An 8680-nucleotide genomic window follows, 5' to 3' on the forward strand; every position below is an offset into this window, starting at 1 on the left:
GAGAAGCAGGCTCCCCGACGAGCAAGGAGCCCGATGTGGGACTCGATCCCAGGACGCTAGGATCATGACCTGAGCCGAAGGCAGCTGCTTAACCAACTGAGCCACCCAGGCGTCCCTCATTTATATTTTTTTAATGAGTGAATTGGGATTCTTTTCAAATATTAGGAGCCTTTTGAATCTTTTTTTCAGTGAACTGTTTATATATTTTGCACATTATTTCCTCAGTTGTCGTCTAATTAAAAAAAAAAATCAACTCCAATCTCTGTGGAGGCAAGCAAAGTCACTTTTCACTCTTACCTTGCAGAGAGATGTCAAATGCAAACTCAGACCAACGGGGGGTCCCCAGAACACCGTACTTCGCTCCCTCCTTCCCAGACTCACTCTAAACCAGGAGGTGTTGGTGAGTCCTTACATTTTAACTTTTTTTCCACAGGCCCTACTGAATTGACTGCAGTATTTTGGCATCGGTGCGCTGTCTTATTATTTTTCCAAAATCATGGTGAGTCAGCTGGCTTTGTTAGAACAGGGTGTTAATGAAATAAAGGTGCCAATATTGATACCCATACGCGCTGCAGGCTCGGCACTGAGAAAAGCTGTTTCCCTGCCAGAAGGGGGGCTGCCCAGCTGCCTTCCATTCAGACAGAAGCCTCCAAAGAGTGCTCTGTGGGGAAGGAAGGGGCAATGGCGTCATCTCCAAGCATAGTTCACCCGGGGGTGGGGTGGACGTTCCAAGTCCCAATTCTTTGGAGGCCTGGAGTAGGTTTCTGCCTGGGAATTTCACTGTGAGGTCAGCAGCCGGTTGAGAAGACACATGTGTCAAACAGAAAAGCTTGTGGGTCCCTGCGCAGTGTCGTTTTCAAGCTGGCTGCCTCAACTGGAGACTCAGGGGGCAGAGGACGGGGTTGGCAAGTGATGCCAGCTGCTGGCACGAGACCTCAGTTCCTCTCCTCAAGGACAGTCACAGGGCTGCACAGCATGACACCTGGCTTCCTGCAGAGCGAGGGATCTCAGAGAAAGACAGGAGGAAGCTGCAGTGCTTTTCAGGATCTAGTCTTGAGGGCAAACATCATCACTTCTGCCCCATTCTGTCTGCTAGAAGCAAGCCACTAGGGCCGGCCCACACTCAAGGAGAGAGGCATCTCTCTACCTTTTCAACAAAGGAGTCTCAAAGAATTGTGGACGTATTTTTAAATCATCACAGTCCTTGAGACCAAGAACCTTTTCTCCTCTAACTGGAGGGCTGCCTGACCCCTGGGCTGCAAGACATGTCTTTCTTCCTGGTAGACCCAGTGGGAAGTCAGGAAATGCAGCCTCCTCCCAGGTGGAGAGCTTCCCCCCTGACAAAGTGACTTTCATCACATCTGCTTCCCTTTGGCCTCCTTTTATTTATTTTTTTTAATTGAAGATTTTTATTTATTTATTTGACAGGCAGAGATCACAAGTAGGCAGAGAGAGAGAAGGGGAAGCAGACTCCCCGCTGAGCAGCGAGCCCGATGCGGGGCTCAATCCCAGAACCCTGGGATCAGGGCCCGAGCCAAAGGCAGAGGCTTTAACCGACTGAGCTTTCCAGGCGCCCCTCCTTTGACCTCCTTTAACAATGGAATTGGGTATGGATTTGGATTTCTGGATCTCACCAAAAGGTTCTTTCTATCTCATTGGGTCTGAGGGGCTGGTGAATCTGGACTTTTACAATTACCTCAGATCAAGGTAGCCCTCTGACAGTGGGCCAGGAAAACAGAGCAAGGGGCTGGCTTCTTAGCACTGTGCTTTTCTGCCCCTTAGCAGTCCTGCCGGCAGTCGGACCACATCGCTGGGCATGTCAGGACACTCAGCGCTGCACCTCGAAGAGGGAGTGCACCACAGATCCTCAATGGAAGGATGGTGGATGGCTGAGTGACCGAATTCATCAATGAATGAAACACAACTGCACTGACTTTGATGCTGCTTTGTCAAAAGCTAATATTCCCAGCATTACCTAAGACAAAATTCTTGCCCCCAAATATCGAACGTCACTCTCGTAAAGCTTCTTGTCCTACCTACCAGCTTACAGAAAACACAGGGGATGAAGGAATGTATAACACAGTATCTTCAGAAAATAAGTACTTGAACCCAGAATTTGGGGGATTCAGAAGATGACTTGGGGTGGCTCTTGAAAGAGTCTACGACAAGAGGGAAACAGGCAGAGAGACTGTTCTAGATCAAAGGTTGCCAAACCATGGCCTGCAAGTCAGTTGTCTATTTTTGTAAATAAAATTTTACTAGAATGCTGTCATGCTTATTAGCTTACGTATCGTGGGTGGCTGCTTTTGTGCTATGATGACATAGCTGAGTGAGTGCAACAGAAACAGTGTGTCCTGCAAACTACAGTATTTACTATCCTGCTCTTTCAGAAAAACTTTGCTGACCCCGTTCTTAATTAAGAGACTGGTGACTCTTCTCCTTCATCAATGACAGAGTAAGTGGTACTGGCTAGCTATTCAGCCATACACCATTAGAACCCTGGATAAAACATTAAATAATTGTTTACAGACATGAAAAAATTGGCGGCACAGGGCTGGACTTTTTGAGAGAAAGGAAACAAACAAGGTGAGCCTATAGTCACCCAGGCTTTCAACTAGAGGCATCTGCATCTCCCAACCCAGGCAGGGGAACCCAAACAGAATACAGAGGTCTCACAGAGCTGACAAGACAGGTGATTCGAGTTGGGGCAGCTGGAATTTCCACAGCAGAATATTTCTGAGGAAGAAATTAACCAGAGAAAGAGTTCCAGGCCATGGGATTCCCTCTGAGCCTTTGGCTAAATACTAAGTTTTACATGTATGGGGGAGATGTCACAAACTTGAAAGAAACCATGTTGCTGTAAACATAAGAGCTGTTTGGAGCTCATGCAGAGATGGGAGATGCTTGAGTTTTGATCAACCAGTGTGGAAAGCCTTACTGAATCCCAAGGGCTTGGAGTAGGTAACACTTCAGGATTAGGGCTAACTAGCTACTCTAGATCTGCCTTAGTAAAGCTTAAAAGTAAGTCTTCAAACTATCAGGTTAATCCACATACAAATTAACTTCCCGTGAAATCAAAACTTAACAATCTTCAAAGAAAACAACAAGGATAGATCCCATTGACTTTTTAGTCCAAGTTTACCAAGAACTTTAATCATGAATGGATTTTGAGTTTTGTAAAATGCTTTTTTTCTTTTTCTACATCATACTTTTTGGTAAATGACTATTTCCCTTCTAAGGTCAGAGACAAGGAAGGAAGTTTTCTTTCACCATTTCTAGTCCAGATTCTGCAGTGGTCATAGCCAGTGCCAAAAGGCAAGGAAAAAAAGGAGTATACACATCAGAAAGGTAGAAATAAACATGGTTGTGAACATAGAAAATCCTCAGGATTTGATGGAAAAGCTACTAAAACCAAAAAGGGACATCCAGTAGAGACGGAGAACACAAGGTCAATATATAGCAATCAATTGTATGTCTGTATTTCGGCACAAACAACTGGGAAAAGAAATATTATTCACAAGGTCAAAAAATGAATGTTTCTGATAAATGTGTGTGTATATATGTGTATGTGTATGTATGTGTACATGTATACACAAACATACTGGGTACTGAAAATGACCACTGTTGAAATTAAATAAGCTTCAAGTGAATGGACAGATTTTCCATGTTCATGGATTGAAAGAATCAATATTTTTAAAATGTCAGTTTTCCCCACAGATCTGTAGATTCAAACCATCCCAATCACCACCTCCACAGGCATTTTAAAAAATAAAAATTGGGAAGCTTATTATGAAATTCATATGAAACTGTAAAGGACCAGAAGATTCAAAATAATTTTGGAAAAGAACAGTTTGAAGGACTTACACACTGATCTCAAGAGCAACTATAACATCTTGGTAATCATTGTGGTATCAGCAGAGGATACACAATGGACCAGAATAGAGTCCAGAAGTAGACCCACGTATCTCTGGTCAATTTATTTTTTAAGGTAATCCAGTGGGGGGAAAATAGTCTTTTCAACAAATGGTGCAAGGAAAACCGGCTACATGTTTGAAAAAAAATCTAAACAACAGTTTCACACTCTCTATAGAAAAATGAACTCTAAAGGGATTATAGGTCTACATGTTAAAGCCAAAACTACAACACTTCTAGGAAAAAACATAGAAGAAACCCTTTCTAAACTTGGGGAGGCAAAGATTTTTAGACAAAACACAAAAAAGCACCAATCTTGGGGCACCTGAGTGGCTCAGTGGGTTAAAACCTCTGCCTTCGGCTCAGGTTGTGATCCCAGGGTCCTGGGATCAATCCCTGAGTTGGGCTCTCTGCTCAGTGGGGAGCCTGCTTCTCCCTCTCTCTCTGCCTGCCACTCTGCCTACCTGTGATCTCTGCCTGTCAAATAAATAAATAAAATGTATTTTAAAAAAAAGCACAAATCTTAAAAGAAAATATTGATAAATTGGGTTTTATCAAAATTAAAAACTTCTCCTCAAAAAACACCATTAAGAAAATGAAAAGTCAAGGCATTGGAAGAAATTATTTATAATGCATAAACCTGGTAAAAGATTCATAGGTGCAAGTCAACAACAACTAATAACCCAATTTTTAAAAAGGCAAACATCTGAAAAGACAGATCACAAAAAGAATATACAGTGGACCTTTAAACAACATGGGGGCTGGGCTGCCAACCGTCTGATCCTCTGTGCAGTCAAAAATCTGCATATAATTTTTGACTCCCCCAAAACTTAACTCTAATAGTTTATTGTTGACTGGAAGCCTTAACCAATAACATAAACAGTCAATTCACACATATTTTGTATCTTGTATGTATTATGTACAGTATTCTTATAATACGGTAAGCTAGATAAAAAATGTTAGGGAAAGCATAAGGAAGAGAAAATGCGTTTACAGTACTGTAAAAAATCTGCATATAAGTCGACCTGCATGATTCCAACGCACATTGTCAAGGGCCACCTGTATACTATATAGATGTGCAATAAACCCATGAAAAGACATACAACTTCTCTAGTTATCTGGGACATACAGATTAAGACCACACTGAGATACCACTACATCCCCAGTAAAATGGCAAAAAGCAAAAAGGTTTTTAATATTAAGCACTGGTGACGCTGTGGAGAAATTAGAGCTCTCGCACATTCCTGGAAAGAGTGTGAAATGTTATGAACACTTTGGGAAACAGTTTGGCAGCTTCTTATAAAGTTAAACATACATGAACTGTATGATCCAGCAACTCTACTTCTAGACTTTTACCCCAGAGAACTGAAAACATGTGTCCACAAAACGACTTGTACAAGAATGTTCATAGCAGCGTTAATCACAAGAGCTTCCAACTAAGTGTAACCCAGATGTTCATCAGTGGGTGAATGGATAAATAAACCAGTATATTCACACCATGGAATATTACTCTGCAACAAAAAGGAACAAGTGACTCGTACATAAACATGTCTCAAAAATATATGCTGATCAAAAGAAATCAGACAGAAAAGAATACAAGCTATATTACTAGATTTCTGAAGTTCTTCACCAGGTAAAGCTATTCTATAGTGATAAAAATCAGATCAGTGGTTGCCTGGGACAGGGGGTGAAGGGGTGATTGGTTGGAAAGGTGGCATGAGAGAACATATTCTATATTTTGATTGGAGTGATTGCTGTAAAGGTGCATATATATATATATATATATATATATATTTCAAAACTCAAACTATATATTTAAAATGGATGCATTAAAATTATGTTGATTTTGTATGAGTAAACAACATTTTTTTAAGATTTTATTTTTTTCACAGTGAGAGAGAGAGAGAGAGCACAAGTAGGGGGAGTAGACAGAGGGAGAAATAGGCTCCCCACTGAGCAGGGAGCCCAATGTGGGGTTCGATCCCAGAACCCTGGAATTGTGACCTGAGCTGAAGGCAGCTGCTTATAATGACTGAGCCACCCAGGCACCCCAGTAAACAAATTTTTTTTAAATAGACCCCAAAGAGGAGCACCTGGGTGGCTCAGTCAGTTAAGCATCTGGTAAAGTCACGATCCCAGAGTCCTCTAATCGAGGGACCGCATCGGGCTCCCTGTTCAGCTGGGAGGCTGCTTCTCCCTCTGCCCTGCTTGTGCTCTCTTGCTCTCTCTCTCAAATAAATAAACAAAATATGTAAAATATAATAAAATAAAATAAATGGACCCAAAAGAAATAATAACAAAATGTAACATGTGAATCTCAGGTGAATCCTGATTTGGTGAAAACAAAGCTATAAAAGTTTCTTAGGATGACTGGAAAATTTTGAATAGAGCATGGCTCTTAGATAATATTGTAGAATGATTATTAATCTCCTTAAGTGTAATAATGCTTTTGTGGTTAGAGAGAAGCATGTCCATATTCTTAGATGTGTGTTTAAGTATTTCGGATTCAAATATCATGATGTCTACAACTTACTTTCCAATGATTCAAAAAAAATATGTACCACTTCCTCACACCATACACAAAAATAAATTTAAATGCATTAAAGACCCAAATATAAGACCCAACACCATAAAACCCCTAAAAGGAAACACAGGCCATAATCCCTTGGATATCCCCCTAAGCAACATATTTATGGACGTGTCTCCTCAGGCAAGGGAAACAAAAGTGAGCTATTAGGGGCACCTGGGTGGCTCAGTGGGTTAAAGCCTCTGCGTTCAGCTCAGGCCATGATCCCAGAGTCCTGGGATCGAGTTCCGCATCAGGCTCTCTGCTCAGCGGGGTGCCTGCTTCCTCCTCTCTCTCTGCCTGCCTCTCTGCCTACTTGTGATCTCTCTCTCTCTCTCTCTCTCTCTCTCTCTCTCTGTTAAATAAATAAATAAATAAATAAATCTTTAAAAAAATAGGGGAAAAAAGTGAGCTATTAGGACTACACCAAAATAAAATATTTCTGCACAGTGAAAGAAGTCATCAACAAAATGAAAAAGCAATCTACAGGACGGGAGAAGATATTTGCAAATAATGTATCTGATATGGCATTAACATCCAAAATACATAAAGAACTTACACAACTCAAAATACAACCCAAAAACCCCAAACAATCCAATTTAAAATGGGCAGAGGACCCAAAAAGACATCTTTCCAAAGAAGACATGTAGATGGCCAACAGATGCATGAAAAGATGCTCAATGTCACTCATCACGAGGGAAATGCAAATCAAAATCATAATGAGGTCATGCCTCACACGAGGCAGAATAGCTAGTATCAAAAAGACAAGAAATAACAAGCATTGTTGAGGATGTGAAGAAAAAGGAACCCTCATGCACTGATAGTGAGAATATAAATTGACACAGCCACTCTGAAAAACTGTATGGAGATTCTGCCAAAAATTAGAAATAGAATTACCATATGATTTAGGCATTCTCCTACTGGATATTTGCCCAAAGAAAATGAAAACATTAATTTGAAAAGATATATACACCCCGATGTTTATTGCAGCATTATTTACAATAACCAAGTTATAGATGTAACCCAAGTGTCCACATCTTGGAGGTTACATCTTGGAGGAATGGATACAAAAGATGTAGCAAATATACACTGGAATATTACTCAGTGATAAAGGAGAATGAGGGACGCCTGGGTGGCTCAGTGGGATAAGCCTCTGCCTTCGGCTCAGGTCATGATCCCAGGGTCCTAGGATTGAGCCCCACTTCGGGCTCTCTGCTCAGCGGGGAGCCTGCTTCCCCCTCTCTCTCTGCCTGCCTCTCTGCCTACTTGTGATCTCTGTCTGTCAAATAAATAAATAAAATCTTTAAAAAAAAATAAAGGAGAATGAAATCTTGTCATTTGCAATGTGAATGGACTTAGAGGGCATCATGCTAAGTGAAAGCAGTCAGACAGAAAAAGACAAATACCGTATGATTTCACTTATACGTGGACCCCAAATAAAACAAAAACAAAAAAACAGGAACAGAGTAATAAATACAAAGAGCAAAATGGTGGTTGCCAGAAGGGAGGTGGTAGAGGGATGGGTGAAACAGGTAAAGGGGATTAAGAGGTACAAACTTCTGGTTATAAAATAAATAAGTCACAGAGATGAAAAGTACAGCAGAGGGAACAGTGTCAACAATATTGTAGTAAGGTTGTATGGGGACAGATGGCGACTATCCTTACCATGGTGATCACTGAGTAATATGCAGAATTGTTAAAAACACATGCACACAGATACAGAGAGATGAAACAAGGCTGGCAGATATTCATAGTTGTTGAAGAAGATGGAGGATATATAGCTTTTCACTGTACTTTCAACTTTCCTGACTTTTCAACATTTCCCACCAACATTCCACAATAATAATAATGATGATGATGACAATAATTGGGGGGAGAAAAGCTCATGTTAAGGTGTTATGGCTCACTCTCAAATCTGCACATTTTTCTTAGAACAAGACACTTACGAAGACGTGATTTTCTCGGAGTTCTTCTAAGTGCTTGTGAACAGAATCCCAACAACAAGGCGCGTTGAGAAGTCTGGGGTGCCACTGTGGGCTTCTGGCTTCCGTGGCCACGTGGGTGCAGGGACGGGCTCCAAACATGGGTCAGGAGCACTGGGGCTGGGGCCACCCCGCCAATGCCCCCAGTAGGAGGGAGGTGAATGGTTAACTAGCTACCCCCCATGCCCCCCACCACCATTGAACCTTCTCTGAGCCTGCA

This window comes from Enhydra lutris, unplaced genomic scaffold (genome assembly GCF_002288905.1).
Source record: "Enhydra lutris kenyoni isolate GAN:26980312 unplaced genomic scaffold, ASM228890v2 scaffoldscaffold19, whole genome shotgun sequence".
NCBI lineage: Eukaryota > Metazoa > Chordata > Mammalia > Carnivora > Mustelidae > Enhydra > Enhydra lutris.